The sequence below is a fragment of the Saimiri boliviensis genome, chromosome 4 (genome assembly GCF_048565385.1).
Source record: "Saimiri boliviensis isolate mSaiBol1 chromosome 4, mSaiBol1.pri, whole genome shotgun sequence".
NCBI lineage: Eukaryota > Metazoa > Chordata > Mammalia > Primates > Cebidae > Saimiri > Saimiri boliviensis.
Window position 1 is genome coordinate 87052731 of NC_133452.1, and position 25655 is coordinate 87078385.

The following is a 25655-nucleotide window of genomic DNA, read 5'->3' on the forward strand; positions in this document are numbered from 1 at the left end:
AAAAGAAAAGAAACTCAGAAAAGCATGCCCTCCAAAATAGACTGACAGAGTCACAACACAGCATTTGACATAGCTATCTAGAAACAAGAGAACTGTGTAACCTGCTTTGACAAGATACTTTTACAGGCAAGATGAACCTATGTTAGGCTGAAGATGGTTGTTTATTCATATATAACTATAAGCATCATATACACTGTAAGATACACAGTAAAAGGTAAAGGTATAGAACTTCATTCTCACACATAGTCTAGCAGCACAGAGATGAAGCCAAAAAGAAAACTTTTCATGAAAAAAATTAAAAACCTTTTGCCACCATGGTTAACCTTATCTGAGATGGTTTTACTCTTGGAATGTATCAGAGAAAAATTCATGTGGTTGGTACCTAAAATTCATGTGGCTGGTCCATAAAAATGCTAACCGGGATATATATGAGAATTATAGCTAACATTTACTGAACACTTGCTTGGTTCCAGACATTATTTCAAGTTTTTTTAATATGGATTAACTAATCAATTGATATGAGATAGCATTTTATTGTCCTCACCTTATATCCAAGGAATTGAGGCACAGAGATAACATGCACAAATGCCAAGTTAATAGTGACTGGTTACAAACAGCGTGGCTCCAAATCCATGTTTTTAACCTCCAGGCAAAGAAGGTGGCACAAATGCATGCCATATACTTAATAGACTCCAGGAGAAGGGTAAGATTCAGGTAACGGATTCCAGTTATCTGTTATAAATTATTGAGATGAGTATATAAACTTGTATAATTTAAAAAAACTCTTATATCTCATAAACTTAGTCAAATCTTTTATTGGGCTTTCTGTAGAATTCTTTTTTTTTTTTTTTGAGACAGAGTCTCACTCTTGTCGCCCAGGCCGGAGTGTAGTGGCACAATCTCGGCTCACAGCAACCTCTGCCTCCTGGGTTCAAGCAATTATCCTGCCTCAGCCTCCTGAGTAGCTGAGATTATAGGCATATGCCACCACGCCTGTGAAATTTTGTATTTTTAGTAGAGACGGGGTTTCTCCATGTTGGTCAGGCTAGTCTCAAACTCCTGATCTCAGGTGATCCACTCGCCTCAGCCTTCAAAAGTGTTGAAATTACAGGCATGGGCCACACATACCCGGCCAGAATTCTATTTTTTTGAAAGAGGGTCTTGCTCTGTTCCCCAGGCTGAAGTGCAGTGGAATAATCACAGCTCATTGCAGCCTCAATCTTCTGGCTCAAGTGATCCTCTCACTTTAGCCTCCCAAGTAGCTAGCCACCACACCTGGATAATTTTGTTTTGTTTCATTTTTGTTTTTTGTTTTTTGTTTTTTTTTTTGTAGAGATGGGTTCTTGCTATGTTGCCCAGGCTGGTCTAGAATTCCTGGTCTCAGCTCACGCCTGTAATCTCAGCCCTTTGGTAGGCAGACCCCAGCACAAGGCAGGCAGATCACTTGAGGTCAGGAGTTTGAGACCAGCCTGGCAAACATGGTGAAACCCAGTCTCTACAAAAATACAAAAATTGGCCAGGTGTGGTGGCGGGTACCTATAAGACCCAACTAGCTAGGTGGCTGAGGCAAGAGAATTGCTGCCACCCGGGAGGCAGAGGTTGCAGTGAGCCAAGATCACGACACTGCACTCCAGCCCGGGTAACAGAGCAAGACACTGTCTCGAAAATAAATAAATAAATAAATAAATTAATTAATTCCTGGCCTCAAGCCATCCTCCCACCTCAGCCTCCCAAAGTGGAATTCAATTTGATTACCACCAGACACACCTTTGTACTTGCTCAAATGAACAAGATCCCCATGGTGAGACAAACGTCACAGCAACTCACAGTATTTGGAGAAAAAGAAGGGGTAGATAACTACTTTTGACAGATTATTACAGCTATGATCTCTATTTTACCACCAATAAGTTTTAAGACTTATACTAGACTTGTTTTAATATGGTTGCTGGTCTCTAGGTACCATTTTAACTTAAAATATGGCTGTGTCCCCTCTTAGCTTAAGTTAATTCATGGTACTAAAAAATTCACAAGGTTAAGATGAAAGCAAGCAGTAAAAGTTCGGAACAGGGTAAGACAAACAGTGACTAACCAATTATCCTCATAGTAGGCCAACCTCAGCCACACATAATACTAGTTCTATACATAGCTTTCATTAATAATGTTTTATTACAGTTTTTATTTCTTACCCATTAAACAAGTTTTTTCCATCTTCTTCCATATTATTCCACAGTCATTGGTTAGGTTTCCTCTATTACCTACAAGTGGGAAACAATCTGTAAGGCTGAGCTAATACATAGCAAGAAAAAAGCAACTTCATGAATTATAATTACAAATTCAAAAAAGGAGTATATTACAATGCATTAAACTCCCTACAAGTCCTTAAAACTAACGTAAGAGTGAAAACAAAATGGCCAGGAACAGTGGCTCATGCCTGTAATCCCAGCACCAAAGGAGGCCAAGGTGGATGGATCACCTCAGGTCAAGAGTTCAATGACCAGTCTGGCCAACATGATGAAACCCCATCTCTACTAAAAATGCAAAAAAATTAGCCAGATATGGTGGCAGTCCCCTGCAATCCCAGCTACTCAGGAGGCTGAGGCAGGAGAATCACTTGAACCTGAGAGGCAGAGGTTGCAGTGAGCCAAGATCGCGCCACTACACTTCAGCCCAAGCAACAAGAGGAAAACTCCATCTCAAAAAAAAAAAAAAAAAAAAAAAAAGCGAAAAAAACCGTGATCTTTTTCTTTAGCTAAGAGTGACCAAAGAGTCAGTCACTTACGGGTAGACTGATCTATAAATGGAAGTATTAAAGGTTGACTTCCTGAAAAAATGCACTTCTGCATTTGTTTTAGGTCTTAAAAATTACAAACTATATTTGCAGACAATCTGAAACTGTCAGAAAAAAACACACAAATTCATGGTAACAAAAATACTCGAGTATCAAAAGCTAAAACTATTTTTGTGTAAGTGAAATATACAATAACACAAGATGACATGAAGTGACTCTTTTGTGTCAAGTGGGTTTATGATCTGTATGTAAGCGGCATGCTTCTTTAAAAGCAGTGTATATTCTGTACACAAGGACATTATATTAGCCAAAGACATCTAGAGTTTATGATTTGGACAAATTACATGTATAAGCATGTTTAAGGTTTCTGACACTTTATTAGGAAGCAGGACTCAATAAAGCTTGAGATCGGCAAGCTGGGCCACCATTGTTAAGAGGAAAGAAAATTCCCTATTGTGTCATCCTAACAGCTAACACAAGAATTCCTCTTGGAAGAAACTTTCTTTAAGAAAATATGTTCCCATAATATGGGCCCCCATCACTCACGTCCAGTCCCCTTGTAGTGAGTGGTTTGCTGCAGAATGGCTGTCAAGATCCTAGAATGGTTGTCAAGAAAGGGAAATTGGTCTGCATTAGACAGGGAAGAATTTGGTTTTATATCGCTGAAAGGAATGGGGAGAAGAATGAGGAGGAGAGGGAAAGAAAAAGAAAAGAGTAAGTATAATGGGGCAAAGCTGGGATTAGGTGGAGGTGAAGCTCTTGGGTCAAGGGAGGTCTGAAAGATTTTAAGAACAGGAATGTTTTACTAGGGAAGTTGTTTGCATTCATGCAAAGAAAGGATCACTCCAACTCTATTTTGCCTCCTTTCTTCAGGTAGGTACACAAAATCTGCAAATGCCCTGTGTGAATAGGGCCTTTCTGAAAATCAAAGAGGGAGCCAAGTTTCACATGTGGGTGCACTATGGTGCAAATCAGTGGTATGAGACAAGAAAGTAAGTCCCAGGAGGCAGAAAAGGTTACAAGATCATGAAACCCAGCAAATATACAAATATTTTCAGGGAGAGCTTACAACTTCTAGTTCTAGGTTGGGGGTTCTGAGGCAACCGTATCCATTAAAAGCTAAGCTGACACTTCACATCCATAAAATGTCCCTCTTTCCTATCCAAATGACCCTACTTTCAATATAAGAACACCAAAACATTTAAAGTTAACTTAATTACATTTAAATCCAAGTTATTCTAATTAATTTGGGATGCTCCCCAAAAGCTGACTATAATCATCAGTTCTACACTAAGCAGCACCTAGGACATGTATATAACCATACGGAGTTTAACTTTAAACCCCTAGGAATCAGTTATATTAATAAATGTGAAAAGGAACAACTTCAATAATTATGATGCTGATCTTGAAAACTAGGAAATTAGGATGGGCCCGCTGGCTCACTCCTGTAATCCCAGCACTTTGGGAGACTGAGGTGGGCAGACCACAAGGGCAGGAATTCGAGACCAGCCTGGCCAACATAGTGATATCCCCTCTCTACTAAAAATACAAAATTAGCTGGGTGTGGTGGTGCATGCCTGTAATCCCAGCTACTCGTGAGGCTGAGGCAGGAGAACCGCTTGAACCCGGGAAGCAAAGATTGCAGTGAGCTGAGATCAAGCCACTGCACTCCAGCCTGGGCAACAGAGCGAGACTGTCTCAAAAAAAAAAAAAAAGAAAGAAAACTGGGAATTTAAAATAAATCAGCTCAATGCTGAAAACTATTAATAATATCCCATATATTGGAATATGTTCTATATATGTATCATTTACACTACTTTTATATCATTTATACTACATTTTACTGGAAGTGAAATTACAGATATATAAAACAAATCACTACAGTAGAAACTAACTAAAAATGTGGATGACATCCCTTTAAATGGTCATTAGAAAGGAAGTTCCTGGCCAGATGCAGTGGCTCATGCCTGTAATCCCAGCACTTTGGGAGGCCAAGGCGGGCAGATCACAAGGTCAGGAGATCAAGACCAGTCTGGCCAACATGGTAAAATCCCATCTCTACTAAAGATACAAAAAATTAGCTGGGCGTGGTAGCACCCATCTGTAGTCCCAGCTACTCAAGAGGCTGAAGCAGGAGACCACTTGAACGCGGGAGGCAGAGGTTGCAGTGAGCCAAAATCGAGCCACTGCCTCCAGCGTGGGTGACAGAGCGAGACTCCATGTTAAATAAACAAATAAATAAATAAATAAATAAAGTTCCCAAAGTCAGGAGGGCATATTCCAAGCTTATCTATTAGTGAAACATGCTGAACTCTCAGGGGCTGTCTGGCTCATGCAAGAAAAGAGCACACGATGTGGAGTAACGGAAACCAGTTATCATCATGGTGTCCATTTATTACAAGACCTTCCTTAACTTCTCTAAGCCTGTTTTTCAATCTACTTCATAACACTTGTGTAAGGATTAAATAAGAACCAAGTAAAATACCAGTGCATTGCCTGGCACACAGCTGATGATCAACAAATACTTAATTTCCTTCCTTTGTCTTTCTACCTTTAGTTTAGAGCAATTTTCAGGGCTTAAAAAGAAAAAAATCCATTCTTGAAATCTTACCCAATTTATTCGTATTCTGCCAAATAATAACGATAATAATGGTGATGACTACGATGATAGCCATTAACACTGATAACAGCATTTAATGTGTGCCAGAAATGCGGTTAAGTGCTGTTACATATATTAACAAATTTAGTCCTCACAACAACTGTGAGGTAGATATTTTTATTCCAATTTTACAGATGAGGAAACTGTGGCATACATAAGTCCCACAGCTAATAAGTGGCAAAGCAAGGGTACAAACCCAGGTTTCTGCTCTTCAAAAATATACCAGGCTGGGAGCACTGGCTTACGCCTGTGATCCCAGCGCTTTGGAAGGCTAAGACAGGAGGATTACTTGAGCCCAGGAGTTTGAGACCAGCCTAGGCAACATAGGGATCTACAAAAAATAATTTGCTGTGTGTTTTGGGTCTGTAGTCCCAGCTACTTAGAAGGCTAAGACAGGAAGATCACTTGAGGCTAAGACAGGAATATCACTTGAGGTCAAGGCTTCAGTGAGCCATGTGTGACTGTACCACTGCACTCTAGCCCGAGTGACAGAGTGACACTTGGTCTCAAAAATAAATAAATATTAATACCAAAAAATAACTTCTAGGTGAAGTCACAGCAGCAATGCCCTATCTTTGATAGCTCTCTAATATTAATGCAGTAAGGTAGATAATGTTCAGATGACTTACCAAACAGAATAGATCTGTTAGCTCAATAATTCATATAAATATATTATCTATTTATATTTTAAGATATAGTTATATATTTTAAAATATATTTTATGATATAGTTATATACTTTAAGATATATTTCATATCTCAAAATATTTTAATGTATATTTTATATTTTTTAAAGTTTAAAAAGTGGATCAAGAGAATAGTAACATACTTAAATCAGTAAATAAATTTAACCACGATTACATCTTTTTCAGCAAGCTCAATGACGTGGCACATTCCAAAATACAAATATTTATTAACCTATGGGGCATCTTGTCTGTAACTGCCTTCCCCTGTAAGCTCCTGGAGGACAGAAATAGCATCACCTTACTTATTGTGATAGTAAGTAATATCTTCGTTGTCTGAAAAAGCACCTTGACCTTAGTAGGTGCTTCAATAAATACTGACGAAAGAATGAAGAGGCTGGATATGAAACAGACAAAACGTTCAAGTCTGCCGATTATTTCCCTTTACCTAAAGCACTAGCACACTACACTTATTTTCCACCACTCATCCACTCCATGATTTTACTATCAGCAAGGCCTTGCTGGATTTAAGTGTTTTCCTTAACTCAGTCACATTTTTGGCCTATCCAAATCTATTTCAATCTATAAGCTCACATAGCAAAATGTCTTAAGATAAAAAGTCTCAAATATACAATTAGAAGATTCATGAATGAAAGCAAAACATATTGTTATGTCACTTTATGTTTTTCAAAGTGCTTCTACACATATCCCCTTAGTGCCTCGAGATAGCTGTGAGAGTAGGCAAGGCAGTCATAAAAATCTAGGAAGCTGCATCTAATGCTGTTTTGGAGTGGAAACATGGCCTCATCCTCATCGTTACTGCCAACGAATTAATGGCTCAAAACCTGAGTTAGATATTTTCCCTGCATTTTGGTACAAAGTCTGTGAGAATGACATATTTTTCAGTCAATGTCTTAACTGACTTTTTAAATCATAAATGATCAGCCATCTAATCAATAAAATAGGCCAAATGCCTTGGAAGATACAAGGCAGAGGAAACTCACATAACTAAATAAAGAAAAAATTTACATGCATTTACAGCTAAATAAAGAAACCTTCTTTAAAATTTTAAGGAGACCACAATCAGCAATTACAATTAAATCTCTCTTGGCTGCTAAATTAGGAAGCCCAGCATAGGATGGTGGGACAAGAACAAAACTAGGTATCAGGAAGCCTGGGTTTCAGTCCATACTCTGCCACTGATTAATTATGTTTTCTCCAGTCCCATTCAAATTTAAAATTCTAAAATTTTGTATAGATCACCCAGAGTAAATAAAAAACATACAACATTTTAAATTTCAGTGCACAACATAGAAAGCATGAACAAAAGGCTCAAGATCTGCTGACTTTACTAAGATTCAAAAGTATTAGTTTGGCATGGATTTTACCCATTTATGGCTCACAGTAATGGTTTAAGTTCAAATTTAGGCCCTCTGCACAGAAACTGCAAAACAGAGAGATTTTTGAATTCTCGTGAAATACAAAAGGTAGTAGAATTGCATTTACACATTTTGACTATGACTCAGAACAATCTAGGTGGTAATAGTACTGTTCACTTGCCACATAAATTGACTTCTTAGAAGTTATTTATTAAAATGCTTCTTCACCATTAAACAGATTTGCAGTCCACAAAACTGTATTATACAGTATACATTGGAATGGCAACCTAGACTGTGAGCTTCCTGGGGGGAAGGGTCATTTATCATCCATTATTGTGTCCTGTTGACATAACACAGTACATGGTACAAAGGGACATATTAATATATACTGCTGGTCAAATGAATCACTGATAGAGGATTCCACCTCCCCACTTTTTTTTTTGAGACAGTCTCACTCTGTTGCCCAGGTTGGAGTATAGTGGCATAATCTTAGCTCACTGCAACCTCTGCCTCCCAGGTTTAAGCAATTCTCATGCCTCAGCCTCCCAAGCAGCTGGGATTATAGGTGCATGCCACCACATCTGGGTAACTTTTGTATTTTTAGTAGAGACGGGTTTCACCATGTTGTCGAGGCTAGTCTTGAACTCCTGGCTCAAGTGATCTGGCTACCTCGGCCTACCAAAGTGCTGGGATTACAGGCGTGAGCTACCACTGCACCAGGCCGAGGACCCCATTTTTTACATTTAAGATTATCTTAAATTTTACTTATTAGGCAATATGCTGCCTAACATTTATAAAATATTTATAAAATACTTTTTTTTAGAGACAGGGTCTCACTATGTTGCCCAGGCTGGCCTTGAACTCCAGGGCTCAAGCAATGACCTTCCCACCTCAGCCTACCAAGTAGCTGGGACTACAGGCACGTGCCACCCCACCCAGCTCTTAAGTACTTATTTTCATTAAAAACATAATGTGAAAAGAAAAAAAAATAAAATAATGTGGTATTTACCACTGTAAATTGCAACTTTATCATCTTCTCACACATATATTTTTGTATTAGAAGAAAACGTATCATTGTTTTAGCTTTCTTAAATAAAAACAATTTGGGATCATTACAATGATGCATAAAAGATCTAGAGTCTAACTGAAAGATAGTCAGATGCCACATTAGAAATTATCTTCTCTTTCCAGGCTTAACTTGCTGAGCTCACTTAAAAAAAAAAAGAAAATAAAAGAAAGAAAAGAAAAAGAAATTTTCTTCTCTAAAATCCTGTATGGTGGTTAGGTTGTGCCCTGTTGATTGTCTTCCATATGTAATAAGACACTAGATGGATCTGTTAATGTGTAAGGGACATATGAGCATGAAAGATTGAAAAAGCCTTAGATTTAGAATCAGACGGCTCAGTTTAAGGTCCAGGTTATCTACTTACTACCAGTGTGACCTTGGGCAATTCACTAATGTCTTGAGACCCCCTACTTCCTCATTTGTAAAGGGTATAACATCAGCTCTACACTCTTCCAAAAGAGCTGCAAAGATCAAATAAGAAGATGTGTGTAAATGCATTATAAACTGGCAAGAGCTGTACATGTTAGGTATTCTTTCTTTGCTACCGAAGAAAGCAAAGACTTTAGATCATTATTCTAGCAAGAAGAAACATTGATATTCAAACATCCCAGGGGTTCTGGGGCAGGCTAGGATAAAAGAGTTTCATCATTCAGGTAGAATTCAAGAATCCTCAAATGTGTTGGGTATCTGGATCTTTATAATCTTAACTGACAGTTTAATAAGAACTAAAGAACATACAATCTTCCCCAGATTGGGAATTCCTTCTCACCAAAAAATAACATGACCTAAGAGCAATGGAATATGCCTGCATTCTCCTCAGTCATCCAAGATAAATGCAAATAAAAGCAATTGAGCTTACAGAGCGGCAGTGTGAGCCACAAAAATCACCTTTTATAGAGCATATACCAGAGTTGCTACTTCATCACTTTGCTTAAATCTAATCCTGCTTTTTATAGGTCCCATATATAATAAATATTATTAATTGGTAGAGTTCAGTCTGCCAACATACATTAAAAATCATTAATTCTGCCGGGCGCGGTGGCTCAAGCCTGTAATCCCAGCACTTTGGGAGGCCGAGGCGGGTGGATCACGAGGTCGAGAGATCGAGACCATCCCGGTCAACATGGTAAAACCCCGTCTCTACTAAAAGTGCAAAAAATTAGCTGGGCATGGTGGCGCGTGCCTGTAATCCCAGCTACTCAGGAGGCTGAGGCAGGAGAATTGCCTGAGCCCAGGAGGCGGAGGTTGCGGTGAGCCGAGATCGCGCCATTACACTCCAGCCTGGGTAACAAGGGCGAAACTCCGTCTCAAAAAAAACAAATCATTAATTCTGTCATTATCAAGCACTTCTTATAAATACTATACAACAATTTTGTCAGCAAAACAACAATTTTAATGAGAAGACATTTATGAATATTTATTATACTTCCTCCTAGATACCATATTGTGTGAGGTGTTTTCACATGCATTTGCTCAGTTAATTCTCACAATGAGGTGGGTGTCAGTAGCATTTTACAGCATGAAGCACAGAAGGTCCCATTGGTTAGGAAATGACCCAGGATCACACAGCAAGGAAGCAGCAGCACACAGGTCAAAGATAATTGCTTTGGCCTGGCGCGGTGGCTCACACCTATAATCCCAGCACTTTGGGAGGTCAAGACGGGTGGATCACGAGGTCAAGAGATCGAGACCATCCTGGTCAACATGGTGAAACCCTGTCTCTACTAAAAATACAAAAATTAGCTGGGCATGGTGGCACACGCCTGTAGTCCCAGCTTCTTGGGAGGCTGAGGCAGGAGACCCAGGAGACAGAGGTTGTGGTGAGCCAAGATTGCGCCATTGCACTCCAGCCTGGGTAACAAGAGCGAAACTCCATCTCAAAAAAAAAAAAAAAAAAAAAAAAAAAAAAGATAATTGCTTTGAGTTGCTGCAGTTCTAATAACCCTACAACAGTGGCAAGGAACATAAAATTTATTTAAGTAGGTTTTTTTGCCTTTGGTAAAATTGAGTTAGAAGTTAGCCTTGTGAGGAGGTGGGAGGGGAAAAAAAAGAAGTCAGCCTTGTTTGAGAAGTAACTCAACTGTGAATCTACACTCATTCTACAAAAATGGTTTCTAACTTTAAACATAGGTCAGACAGGTATGGTGGCTCATGCCTAAAATCAAGGCACTTTTGGAGGCTAGGGTGGGAGGAATGCTCGAGGCCAGAAGTTTGAGACCAGCCTGGCCAACATAGTGAGACCCTGTCTCTATTTTTTGTTTGTTTTTGAGACAGGGTCTTGTTCTGTCACCCAGGCTGGAGTGCAGTGTAATCATGGCTCACTGCAGCCTCAACCTCCAGAGTACAAGCTATCCTTCCACCTCAGCCTCCCAAGTAGCTCAGACCACAGGCACATGCCACTACACCTGGCTAATTTTTTTTCTTTAGTTTTATGTAGAGACAGAGGGTCTCCCTACGTTAAGGGGAAGCCCAAAGCACACTAAACTGTGCTAAGACAAACCAGAAAAAATCAGAATGCCTCTGAAAGTGGGGATAGCTGACAAGGCTATAAAAAGGAGAATGGGGTAAAAGTCCTACCCCTAGATTGCTGCCCGGAATCCAAACAGCTGCTGGGCAGAAGATGGAAGGTTTGTTCTCTGGAAAAATTATTAGAGAGACTCTGGACTAGGTACAACTAGGGGCAGGCCCACCAGTCTAAAAAAGACGGTGATTGAGAGAAAGTTGAATCCTGAAAGGTGAGACATCCATAGCCATTTTCCCCACTCAGCTTCCCAAATGATGAAGCCAGTTTGTAAGCCTTAAGCCGATAATTGGAATATTCTCTCTGGAGATAAGCCTGGTCAAGAGAAAAGCAAGAAGAAACATTGATATTCAAACATCCCAGCAGTTCTGGGGCAGGCTGGGATAAAAGAGCTTCATTATTCAGGTAGAATTCAAAAATCCTAAAATGTGTTGGGTATCTGGGTCTTTATAATCTTAACTGACAGTTTATGAGTATATATATATATTTTTTGAGATGGAGTCTCACTCTGCAGCCCAGGCTGGAGTGCAATGGCACGATCTTGGCTCACTGCAACCACCACCACCCAGGTCCCAGTTCAAGCAATTCTCCTACTTCAGCCTCTCAAGTAGCTGGGATTACAGGCACGAGCCACCATGCCCAACTAATTTTTTATTTTTTAGTAGAGACAGGGTTTTACCATGTTAGCCAGTATGGTCTTGAACTCCTGGCCTGGTGATCCACCCACCTTGGCCTCCCAAAGTGCTGGGATTACAGGCATGAGCCACCATGCCTGGCCTTAACTGACAGTTTAATAAGAACTAAAGAACAGCCTCAACCTCCAGGGTGCAAGCTATCCTTCCACCTCAGCCTCCCAAGTAGCCTCACAAATACTGCTAGAGGTGTCCTCTCAAAGAATATGGGTCCCTGACTACTCACCTTACAATGAAGACCACCAGTTAACTTTTAGAAGCTGCCACTCTGGCAAATCCAGCTTTCAGTTGTTAGGGGCTCACTCCTCAATATGAGTAAAACAGCCAAAGCTATACTTTTAAGGAAATTCCCTAAATGAAAGATCAAAACAAATGAAATAAACAAGTAAGATATTTTAAGGGAACAGAGACTGTACAGAAAGCTGAGGAAAGAACATGTTCAGAGAAGAGCTAGTCAATCTATGAAACAAAAATAGACAACTACTAAAAAGCAACATTCGCTGAAAAAAGAACTCTTGAAATTTAAAAATATGACAGCATAAATATAAAACTAATTAGAAAGGTCTTAAGATGAAGTTCAAGATACCTCCCAGAAAGTAGAATAAAGAAACAAAAAGATGAGAAATAGAAAGGAAAGGAAAATTAAAGGACTTATCAGCCTAGAAATTCCAAACACAAGTAATAAAGAGTTCAAGAGAAAGAACAGAGAAAACTGGAGACAAGGAGAAGGAAGAGATTGGTTAGAATTTAAGAATTCAAGCAGATTTCCCAGAACTGAGAAGTCAGTTACCAAACTGAAAATGCCCTCCAAGTGTCCAGCGTAACAGACAAAACAAGGCCTAGAATCAGTCTAATTACATTAAAACTTCAGAACATTTCCAGGGAGAAAAAAAATAACCAAGAATCAGAACGTCATCAGACTTCTCATCAGCAGCAACAGAAGCTAGAAGCCAATAGGGTGATGCCTGATAAACTCAGAGAAAATATTATATATATACATATTTTTTTATTTTTATTTTTTATTTTTTTGAGATGGAGTTTCGCTGTTGTTACCCAGGCTGGGGTGCAATGGCACGATCTCGGCTCACCGCAACCTCCGCCTCCTGGGTTCAAGCAATTCTCCTGCCTCAGCCTCCCGAGTAAATGGGACTACAGGCGTGCACCACCACGCCCAGCTAATTTTTGTATTTTTAGTAGAGATGGGGCTTCACCTTGTTGACCAAGATGGTCTCGATCTCTTGACCTCGTGATCCACCCGCCTCGGCCTCCCAAAGTGCTGGGATTATAGGCGTGAGCCACCGCGCCCGGCCGAAAATATTCTCTTACCTAGAATTCTATACCCAGGTAAACTATAAATCAAGTATGAAAGAAAATAAAGACATTTTCATATATGCAGATTCTCAAGCAAATTTACATCGCATACACTTTTTTTTCAGGAGCTTCTTGGGGATGTGCTCCACACAAATTAAAATATAAACAACAAAAGACAAAGATATTAAGTCCAGGAAAACAGAGGGTTCTCCATAGGGAGGCAAAGGACTCAGGAAATGGGGGGAAGTAGGTCCCAGGATAAAAGCTGGGCAGGTCTAGAAAACAACCCACACAAATTTTTTTGTTGTTGTTGAAACCACATCTTGCTCTGTTGCCCAGGCTGGAATGTAATGGTGCAATATCAGCTTACTGTAACGTCCACCTCTTGAGTTCAAGCCATTCTCCTGCCTCAACCTCCCAGGTAGCTGGGACTACAGACATGCGCCACTATGCCCAGCTAATTTTTTTTGTATTTTTAGTAGAGACAGGGTTTCACCATGCTGGCCAGGCTGGTCTCAAACTCCAAATCTCAAGTGATTTGCCTGCCTTAGCCTCCCAAAGTGCTGGGATTACAGACGTGAGCCACTGCACCCATTCCTACATGCATAAGCCTAATGTTTAGAAATACGGCATTAAATACCGGGGGAAAAAAAAAAACCGGAATAGAAAACAAAGGTCCCCGGAGAGGCAAAATGTTGGGAAGGAGAAAGGCATGTAAATTTTTTTTTATACTATGTATAGGCTTAACATTAATAAAAACTAAATTCAAAAAGATTCTTGAAAAGGTTAAATGTTTTTAAATCACATCTAAAAATACGATTTTTCCAAGCAAGATGTCTAAGAGGAAAAAGAAACTAAAGGAAAAAAAGTCTAAGTTTCAGGCAAAACAAAATCAAAGTATTTGGAAAACTCAAATAGTGTGTGTGGCTTTACTTGAAAAAAAAAGACTAAGAGCAGAGAATATTGTTTTTACTGACAGAAATTTATTCAAAAGTCATAATCATAAAACCAGCAAAGAGAAAAAGAAAAGAAGACTGTTAACCATTCTTCTTTTCCAACGACATTATGATGTCATTGCAGAAAGTTCATGGTTTATACCTAAATCAATCACTTAATGAATTAAAATTCCTTTTTCATCCGAGCAGATGCTAAACCAAAGCCAAAAAAACAATTTGACTGAATCACATTTTGGTGCAGAAGGAAAACACTTAAAAAACTGCAATGCTTCCTCAGGAAAGGAAAGCACACATACTACAAGTCTGTTAGAACAAGGCAAGGAGCACATGGAATTAGAGTCACTTGTTCTTTCCCAAAGACTAAAACTACTGAATAGTGGTGGGACTCAAATCTGAAACAACTGCTGCCCCACTGTCTCTAAGACCCAAACAATGACTTCTCAATTAGGACATATGCTTTTCTCTATTTCCAAATACTTAAAGTAAAACACCTGTATTTTCTATTGACCTTTTATAGCAAAATGAGGGCTATCATATGGTATTCGTTCAACATATTTAATATCATCTACTACTAATCAATGAGTGTTAAAACCGTACTTATTGTTCTGCTTGACAGCATTAAGGAACAAAAACACACTTACTGATCATGTGCTGGGCTCTTCATGGACAGGCAGGTAGAAAAGGCATCTAGGGAATCCGTAAGCAAGAAAATAGCTGGACTGGATATTTTTTGATAAACAATTAATTCTGACGAGGGATTTTTAAAAATTAAAACGTATGCTGGCAAAAACACTTGCTCTCATTTTTTAGCATAAATGAAGACAATGAAAATAGATTAGCAAGGTGGTTTAACTGTTGCATATTCCATGGCTTTCAAGTTGAATGCTAAAAAATTTTTTTTGTTTCATAGTCTGGAATCAGGAAGAAATTTATACTTTAGGCTTCTGCATAAAGTATGGTTTTCTTTTCTTTTTTTCTTTGAGATGGAGTCTCACTCTGTCACCAGGCTGGAGTGCAGTGGCGCCACTGCAACCTGCAACCTCCAACTCCCTGGTTCAAGCAGTTCTCCTGCCTCAGCCTCCCAAGCAGCTGGGATTACAGGCATGTGCCACCATACCCAGCTAATTTTTTTTATTTTTAGGAGAGACAGGTTTTCACCACGTTGGCCAGCATGGTCTCGATCTCCTGACCTCGTGATCCTCCCGCCTTGGCCTCCCAAAGTACTGGGATTACAGGCGTCGGTCACTGCGCCCAGCCAAAAGTATGGTTTTTTTTTCCTTTTTAAACTTTGAGAAAAGCCGGGCGCGGTGGCTCAAGCCTGTAATCCCAGCACTTTGGGAGGCCGAGGCGGGTGGATCACAAGGTCAAGAGATCGAGACCATCTTGGTCAACATGGTGAAACCCCGTCTCTACTAAAAATACAAAAAAAATAGCTGGGCATGGTGGTGCGTGCCTATAATCCCAGCTACTCAGGAGGCTGAGGCAGGAGAATTGCCTGAACCCAGGAGGCGGAGGTTGCAGTGAGCCGAGATCGTGCCATTGCACTCCAGCCTGGGTAACAAGAGCGAAACTCCGTCTCAAAAAAAAAAACTTTGAGAAAATACACTGCTCTCTTACAAAACATAATACATACACAATAGTTCCTCCAGTTAAATAATACTATGTTCATTCTTTCATGCTCATGGATGTAGTGACTTAACTTTGTAAAAAGATGCCAAATCTTGTAAATTAATCTAAATCAAATTATAATCTCAAACTTTTTTTTTGAGATGGAGTCTTGCTCTGTCTCCCAGGCTGGAGCGGAGTGGCGTGATCTTGACTCACTGCAACCTCCACCTCCCTGGTTCGAGCAAATCTCCTGCCTCAGCCTCCTGAATACCTAGGATTACAGGAGTGCACCACCATACCCGGCTAATTTTTGTATTTTTAGTAGACAGGGTTTCACCATGTTAGGCTGGACTCAAACTCCTGACCTCACGATCCGCCTGCCTCATTCTCCCAAAGTGCTGGGATTACAGGTGTAAGCCACCGCACCTGGCTATAATCTCAATCTTAATCAAAATTATACCAGGACAGTTTGGGGAGGAAGTAAACTAGATAAACTAAATCTAAATTTTTTATGAAAGATCTGCAAGTAGTTATATCAATTTTGAAAAAAAGAAAAGAGAGAGAATCTATCCTGCCATAGCTTAAGAACTACTAGAAAGGCACAGAAATAAACATGATATGGTGCAAGATATCATCTAGGGTTATGTCTGGAAATGCATGGGCCACCATGGATGTCACAATGACAAGGCAACACTACTGGCATTGAGTGGACAGGGCCAACAGTGCTAAACATACCTACTATGTCTCCTTTAAGAAATTTTGAGATCAAGGCCGGGCATGGTGGCTCAAGCCTGTAATCCCAGCACTTTGGGAGGCCGAGGCGGGTGGATCACGAGGTCAAGAGATCGAGACCATCCCGGTCAACATGGTGAAACCCCATCTCTAATAAAAATACAAAAAATTAGCTGGGCATGGTGGCACGTGCCTGTAATCCCAGCTACTCAGGAGGCTGAGGCAGGAGAATTGCCTGAACCCAGGAGGCGGAGGTTGCGGTGAGCCAAGATCGCGCCATTGCACTCCAGCCTGGGTAACAAGAGTGAAACTCCGTCTCAAAAAAAAAAAAAAAAGAAAAAGAAATTCTGGGATCAATACACCAATGAGATAGACTAGAAAGGTGAGAAATTCATTTACAATAAGGGTGTTACTACAAATCAACTGAAAAGTTCAGCTACTTTAGATGATATCAGGAAATCAGAAAAAATAAAGCTGGATCCAACTTATACCACATCCAAAGATTGCTCTATACACATTAAAAACTTAAGGGGAGGCTGGGTATGGTGACTCACACCTGTAATCCCAGTACTTTGGGGAGTCAAAGGAAGCGGATCACAAGGTCAGGAGTTCGAGACCAGCCTGGCCAACATGGTGAAACCTCCGTCTCTACTAAAAATACAAAAATTAGCTGGGCGTGGTGGCATGCACCTGTAATCCCAGCTACTCAGGAGACTGAACCTGGGAGGTGGAGCTTGCAGTAAGCCGAGATCGTGCCACTGTACTCCAGCCTGTGCAACAGAGCCAGACTCTGTCAAAAAAAAAAGGTCAGGCACAGTGGCTCATGCTTGTAATCCCAGCCTGTTGGGAGGCCATGGTGGGTGAATCATTTGAGGTCAGCAGTTCAAGACCAGCCTGGCCAACATGGTGAAACCCTGTCTCTACTAAAAATACAGTAATTAGCCAGGTGTGGTGGCACACACCTGTAATCCTAGCTACTCAGGAGGCTGAGGCAGGAGAATCACTTGATCTAAGGAGACGGAGGTTGCAGTCAGCCAAGATTGCACCACTGCACTCCAGCCTGGGCAACAGAGCAAGACTCCATCTCAAAAAAAAAAAAAAAAAAACAGAAAAAAAGAAAGAAAGAAAAATTAAAATGAGACATTACTAAAAGCAAAAATTAGAAATGTAGACAATACCAAGTGTTTGGGAGGTTATAGGAATACAATGCTTGTGGGTATAAGTTTATACGACAATTCGGCAGCCTCGCAGTACTTACGCCACAATGCCACCTGGCTCTGTGTCCCTGAAAATTCTCAAACATGTCTATAATAGACATGTGCAAGACTGTTACTGGTAGCATTGTTTACGTTAGCCTAGGTGCCCATCACTGTGGGAATGGATGCATACCAGGGAATACTATGCTGCAGCTAGAAGCAATTAGCTAAATCTACATTCACATAAATAGACCTGGGTTTTTTTGTTGTTGTTTTTTTAAGACAGAGTCTCACTCTGTCGCTTAGGCTGGAGTGTAGTGGCTCGATCTCAGCTCACTGTAACCTCTGCCTGCCGGAATCAAGCAATTCTGCCTCAGCCTCCCAAGTAGCTGGGACTACAGGTATGCACCACCTTGCCTGGCTAATTTTTTCTATTTTTAGTAGAGACGGGGTTTCACTATGCTGGCCAGGCTGGTCTCAAACTCCTCACCTCAGGTGATCCACCTATCTCGGCCTCCCAAAGTGCTGGGATTACAGGAGTGAGCCACCGTGCCTGGCCCATAAATAGATCTTAAAACACAGCACTCACTGAAAAAAGTAAAAACCAGAGTAAGATCTACAGCATTTCGACAAGCAGAATTCTATAACCAAATATCTAACTGTGGTGCAATGAACAATTTTGTAATTACAAATACAGACACCAAAAGAATCAGTAAGTATTTTACAAAAATGCACACAGAGTCAAGGACATATCAAACACATTAGAGAGTGTGCCTGTGAGATGGGGAGAAAAATAGACATGGGAATGAGGGCTGAACAGGAGGCCTTTGTACACCAATGCTAGACTGTACCCAAGTTATGGGAGTAGGAAGTTCAAATTCAGAATAATATTTTTCATTCATGCAAACATTAATTTATTCCATAAAAACTTATTGAACACCTGTTAAGTGCCAAGAACTCTGCTTAAATAGAAACTTTTCTTATTTCTGCTAAAGGTATCTTTTTAAGTCAGATATGTTTTAATTGGAAGTAGAAGGGAAAAATAATTTACAGTAGAATAAAATATATACTAAAAACATGAGAAACTCATCCTTAAAATGCTTTATAAAACTTTTTTCAACAATAGAAATGTACCTTGAAGTTCTTTAAATGACAAGTTAAATGAATAATCAAAATACAAAAAGAACTCTAAAGTCCTACATAAATTAGACAGCCACATCTCAATCCATAGATAAAATGCCTTTTCTCATGGCTTTCAGTGGTAAAACAACTACTTTTTGGAGGATACATTTTTTCTACTTTATTTGTTCTATGTAACACCCTCCCTTTGCACCCAACAATATTTCAACTTCTCAGGAACACTTCTCACCAGATTTCTGTTTTCTAAAAGATTCCACAAGCAGACTGCCAGCTGCCAATGTAAGTGTTGTTGTAAATATGCTCATTATGCCATGCTGCTAACAAAAACTGATTAACGCGTTCAGTGCAAAGTCACATGTCTATTCCATATCCCCCGGGCACAGAGAATAACATTAAAAAAAAAAAAAAAAAAAAAAAAAAACCCTATTTACCCCTTTTTAGATGTCTCCTAAATGAAAGGCCACAAATTTCAAATGTTAACTAGTATACATGATAATAATACTGGTAAAGGAAAATAATAGCAACCTGTAGGATAATATCTGCCTATAAGGCTCTAAAATGGCAGTACTTCAGTATTTCAGATTTAGATTACTGAGTGTCAGTGCACAATCACAGCTCACTGTAACCTTGAACTCTTGGGCTCAAGCAATCCTCCCATGCAGGTGGATCACTTGACATCTGGAGTTGTGGCACGAGACCAGCCTGGCCAACATGGTGAAACCCCGTCTCTACTAAAACTACAAAAATCAGCCAGGTGTGGTAGTGCGTGCCTGTAGTCCCAGCTACTGAGGAGGCTGAGGCAGGAGAATGGCTTGAACCTGGGAGGCGGAGGCTGCAGTGAGCCGAAATTGCCCCACTGCACTCCAGCCTGGGGGACAGAGTGAGTAAGTGAGTGAGTGAGAGACTCTGTCAAAAAAAAAAAGAGATTCTCCCACCATGGCCTCCCAATGTGCTCGGATTACAGGTACAAGCCATCACATCTGGCCCAATTTGAGATTTTCAGTATGGAGCAGACAATAGGGCAATCACAGATAAGACTGATGTCTTCATTAAAGCACACTTACCTTTCACTTGAAATGCATTGTTATAAGCTCTTCAAGTTATGTTATACATTTTTAAAATATTTCTTTTAAGAGTATATTCAATCCCATAGTGATGTATTGGCTTTCTCATCTTATAAGACCCCTCTGATCAGCTGATGATATTTTACTTTTTTATATGAAGTGTTTATTAACCTGACCTTTGACCTCTATTAGATATAAGCATAAATCAGTGTCTAGCTATAAGCATCCAAATTGATATAGGTGGTTGCATCAGAACATAAAAAAGAAGAGAGATGTAAATGTTAACAATGGTCATCTATAGGGATATTCTTGGCATTCTGGTTTATTTAAAAAATAACATTAATACAGCCCCACATACTCTATGAATGCTTACGTAAATGAGATGACCTCTGTTCATAAATGCTGATTTGCTATCAAGGGCTAGATGTCTATGATTATAAAGCTATTAGCAATGACGGCTGGATTGGGCAATTCACACATTTTCTTACCTGATTTTCTTTGTGGCTACCTCTAGGTAACAATTTTTATCAAGAAGAATCTAATTAGCTCTAACAGGGACTTTGACTTTATTGTCCTGATAAGTTAGTATCCATAACTGCAAAAATAAGTACCATAAATTACCTGGCATTCTAGAAAGGTTTGGGCTCAAAACTGATAAATCAAGGCCGGGCACGGTGGCTGATGCCTGTAATCCCAGCACTTTGGGAGGATGAGGCAGGTGGATCACCTGAGGTCAGGTGTTTGACAGCCTGGCCAACATGATGAAACCCCATCTCTACTAAAAATACAAAAAATCAGCTGGGCGTGGTGGTGCATGCCTGTACTCCTGCCTGCTCCGGGGGCTGAGACAGGAGAATCACTTGAACCTGAGAGGTGGAGGGTGTAGCGAGCTGAGATATCATGCCACTGCACTCCAGCCTGGGTGACAGAGTGAGACTCTGTTTCAAAAAAACTGATAAATCAGTAAATCCCTATCTACTCTTCCTTTCATTTTCAACTACAATTTATATCTACAAAACAAACTGATCCTTAAAGACTTTATTTCAAAGTCAAAGCTCTTGCTATTTTAATGCACCAACATGGCCCATCCAAGTAAGCACATGACATATCCTACACATCTTTCCCATTTCAGAGACTGAAAGAGAGAGCAGGAGGCAGGAAAGAGCAGGACACCAATGTGACAAAATACTAAAGCCAAGCTATAAATTATCTTTTGGTCATTCTCTGCTGCATTTTGAAAAAGCTGACACAACAGTAGAGCGCCTATCCTTCCTTTGGACAGATACAAACATCATACAAAAGTATCCTCCTAACTCACTACCAACAGTGCTGCCCTCCCATCTTTCACACAACTTGCCCAGCAAGAGAAGCACTGCTGGGTTCTAAAGACAATGACTGAAAGCTCTGTATTCTGATGATGGGAGGGTGCAGTAAAGACCAGCTTCCTGGGCTCTAAAGTATGCCAGACTGCTGTGCTAATCCTTCCCAAATCCCACACAACGTTTGGGTGGGGGTGGGGAAAAGGATAGAAAACAATCTAAAACTCAATCAAGAACAGTAGCTCTGGGTTATAGAGTTCATAACATTCCTATTTGAATGAGGGGAGGGGATAACCGAGTAGGGGAAAGACATAGACAAAAGCCTTTGCTATATCTTTAAAAACACAAAATAAAAATGAATTTTATCTCTGATCCTTCTGATGTGCTAACCAACATCTGCCCCCAATCATTTGCCAGCCCTGGCTGCATAGAATGCACAGAGTAGCAGACATTTTCACACAGTAAAGCTGGAAGAGATGCTACTAGAGTGTAAATTACTAATTAGCTCAATAAAAGACAAAGACAGAAAATACCTGTCACAGAATGCTGTTTACAACTTGGCATATAATAAAAAACCCTGAAAATTTCAGGAGAATGCCTTACTTTCCAGACTTCTATTAACATATGAATGGAAAAGGGATAGTATTACAGTCTTTAAACAAACAGCCCATGTCTCTGAAACAATAACACATGACTAGAAAAAATGCTTTCCAATTTGTAATTTTTTCACCCTTACGAAAGGGGGGTGATTTTAATTAATACAATCAGCTTTTTTTTTTTTTTTTTTTTTGAGACGGGGTCTTGCTCTGTCATCCAGGCTGGAATACAGTGGCTCGATCTCGGCTAGCTACAACCTCTGCCTCCCAGGTTCAAGCGAATCATGTTCCTCAGCCACTGAGTAGCTAGGATTACAGGCATGCACCACCAGGCCCAGCTAATTTTTGTATTTTTAGTAGAGACAGGTTTCCCCATGTTGGCCAGGCTGGTCTCAAACTCCTGGCCTCAAGTGATCCACCTGTCTTGGCCTCCCAAAGTGCTGGGATAACAGGTGTGAGCTATCATGCCTGGCCTACAATCAGCTTTAGCAAGGAGCTATATTTCACAGCTTTGATAATTGCTTAAACAGGGGAAGAGAAGGAAAAGAAGCCCCCAAGTGCTGTATTTTACATTTGGCAGAATACGATTAATATTCCTTTCACTTAAACCAAGAGGACTTCCTTCAGGTCACAAGTTTATCAAATGGCTAGGCCATCATTTTAATGAAGATTAAATGATGGGGAGGAAGGGAGTTAAATTTCCTAATGTGACAACAACTAAGACTCCCAAAATTTAGGTTTATTTGGGGGTAAGGTAATAAAATATTAAGATATTTCCATTCATCCCTTTACCATATGACAATGACAAACCTATTTGTATTAATCCCAACCAATGTTCTTTTTTTTAGACTCAGTCTCACTCTGTCACCCAGGCTGGAGTGCAGTGGCTTGATCTTGGCTCACTGCAACCTCCATCTTGCAGGTTCAAGCGATTGATTCTCCTGCCTCAGTCTCCTGAGTATTTGGGATTACAGGTGTGTGCCTCCATATCCAGCTAATTTTTGTATTTTTAGTGGAGACAGGGTTTTACCATGTTGGCCAGGCGGTCTCAAACTCCTGGACTCAAGGAATCCACCTGCCTCAGCCTCTCAAAGTGCTAGGATTATAGGCGTGAGCCACCGCACCCAGCCAACAAATATTCTTAAAGCAATGTATTTTGCACTTTGATCTTTTCCAGCTCCTCAAAGCTACCTAAGAGTGTTTAAAATATGTATTTCAACTAAATATTTGGTCGTGGTGTTGAAAGGCCCCATGGCTCCTGTTTCTCACACAATAATCACCCATACCTCAACAGCTAGCATGTCCCGAGGACACATCCATGTGTGAGCACACCACGCCACGCACTAGAGAGGTTCCCAACAGAGGGGTGTGCTATGACACAGTTTCTGCTAATGGGAGAGACGTACAAACCCATCATTCACAAGTAAAAAAATCTCGGAATGTCCTGGAGACAAGACTATAAAAACACAAAAGCCACTCTAAATCCAATCTTGAAATTCCTTTGCTTCAAGTGCTTGGCTAAGATCAAACACAAACTAAACTTTCTGAAATACTCAAAACATTCTCCCCTTTTCTTCTTTAAAATTAAGGTCTTCATATGTGTTTTCTTCAATTTGATTTGTTTAAAAATACTAAAGAGAAAATGATAAAGCAGATGGGCAAAATGAAAAAAACCTGGGAAAACTGAGTAAGGGTATACAGCAGTTTCTTGTATCATTTTTAAAACTTTTCCATGTTTAAAAAATTGGAATAAAATCAATAGTCACCAAAAAATAGAGTATGAACAACAGAAGTTTCCTCATAGGACTGTTTCAAGTTTCAAACAATTCACATACTGTTAATGCTGGACACCTAGTAAACACTCAGTAATTATTACTTCTTTTTTAAAATGAGTGGATCAGCTGGGCGCAGTGGCTGTCGCCTGTGATCCTAGCACTCTGGGAGGCCGAGGCGGGTAGATAACTTGAGGTCAGAAGTTTGAGACCATGGTGAAACCCCGTCTGTACTAAAAGTATAGAAACTTGGCTAGGGCTGGGTGTGGTGGCTCACACCTGTAACCCTAGCATTTTGGGAAGCCGAGGGAAGTGCGTTACCTGAGGTCAGGGGTTTGAGACTAGCCTGGCCAGCATGGTGAAACCCCATCTCTACTAAAAATACAAAAATTAGCTAGGTATGGTGGCAGGCACCTGTAATCCCAGCTACTCTGGAGGCTGAGACAGGAGAATCACTTGAACCCGGGAAGCAGAGGTTCCAGTGAACCGAGATCGGGCCATTGCACTCCAGCCTGGATGACAAGTGCAAAACTACATGTCAAAAAAAAAAAAAAAAACCTTGGCTGGGTGTGGTGGCAGGTGCCTTATCCCAGCTACTAGGGAGGCTGAGGCAGGAGAATCACTTGAACCTGGGAGGCAGAGGTTGTAGTGAGCTGAGCTCACGCCAGAAACAGAAAACCAAGCTTGTCTTTAAAGTTACTGATAATGGGATGTTGATTTTTCACTGTTTCCTATTAATCTTCAGCTGAACACAAGCAAACCTTCTCAGAAGGTGTGTCTTACCCTCTTATTGTTCTCTCTCTTATACTCTACTCAATGAAACCCTTCTCTTGAGGGTCATTTTGCTTTCTATATTGTGCCAGTGTTAACTGACATGGACATATAAGAACTTTTCACACTTCAAATCAGAGCAGTGATTCTCTCTCCTTTTCCTTCAGAGTCAATCATCCAGACACGGCATGGACAGTCTGGGTGTTGCAGTTTTTTTGGTTATGTACCTTCTGACAGAACTGCATAAAAAGACAAGTGAAGTTGTCTTTTTACTCTTTTCATTTATCAAGAGGAGACCTTTGTTGGGAGGCAGTTTGGGACAACACAGCATTTCTCATTTGAATGAAACAAAATCTATTTTCAATGAAAAAAAAAAGTTCTGTCTCAAAAACAAAAAGTTAAAAGAAATGTATAGGGAGAATTGATATATCACTTAGATAGGCACACATAAAGAGAAAATAGTAAAAAAGTCAGTGAGGCATATAATTTACCTAGGGAAAAATGCAAACTGTTGTTGAGAATCTTGATTGGGATTATAAACAAACTGATTTGCTTATGGATATTTGCACTGAAATCTGCAATCAGGAAAAATCCATTTTTCTTCGAACAGCAATAATCTTTCAACTGTAAATGTGTCATAGTATGTAACAAGTCCAGGGCATTTTTCTAGCTGAGAAGGTGGATGGGTAACCTGCAATGCAATAAGGCATTTTTTATGGGTCTGGGTGTTTTTTTTGCTTTTTTTTTTTTGAGGCGGAGTTTCGCTCTTGTTGCCCAGGCTGGAGTGCAATGGCGCGATCTCGGTTCACCGCAACCTCCGCCTCCTGGGTTCAGGCAATTCTCCTGCCTCAGCCTCCTGAGTAGCTGGGATTACAGGCACGTGCCACCATGCCCAGCTAATTTTTTGTATTTTTAGTAGAGACGGGGTTTCACCATGTTGACCAGGATGGTCTCGATCTCTTGACCTCGTGATCCACCCACCTCAGCCTCCCAAAGTGCTGGGATTACAGGCCTGAGCCACCGCACCCGGCCGGGGTTGTTTTTTAAATACAATTTTGGAATGCCAGAACCTTGACATAATCTTTGCATTATACATAACCGTTACGGTAAGGAATTTTTAAAAGTTTGTAACAGTACTACAGGATAATTTAAAGATTGGCAAACAAAAACTTGTTAAGCGTTGAATCTGAAGAAAAGTATGGTGAGGGATGACTTCACAACTGGCAAGCCAGACGCAAAACCAGAGCACAGACTCTGCTGGCAAAATGCAAAGGTTGGAATCCCATCCACTTGGTAGAATTCTAGCTTTTGAACTAAAATAAAGATTAAATGTATCACTGGGTTACTATTTAAGAAAATATAGTATTATTTGTAATATAAGATAATTAACTACCAAACAAGTA

The 25655-nt window shown here is 40.2% G+C and overlaps 1 protein-coding gene across 6 annotated transcripts in view; it reads right to left on the reverse strand.

The window, feature by feature from the left end:
* Window positions 1-25655, reverse strand: part of USP49 (ubiquitin specific peptidase 49) — a 115737-nt gene that overhangs the window by 78047 nt on the left and 12035 nt on the right. For 2 of the 6 annotated variants that reach the window (XM_074397787.1, XM_074397784.1), the window contains exon 2: window positions 545-2255. The gene's annotated coding sequence lies outside the window, so the exon portion shown is untranslated. Of the gene's footprint in view, window positions 1-544; window positions 2256-12013; window positions 12139-14695; window positions 20622-25655 lie in introns of those variants that run through there. The other 4 variants (XM_074397785.1, XM_074397786.1, XM_074397783.1 and 1 more) reach the window with 4 other exon arrangements.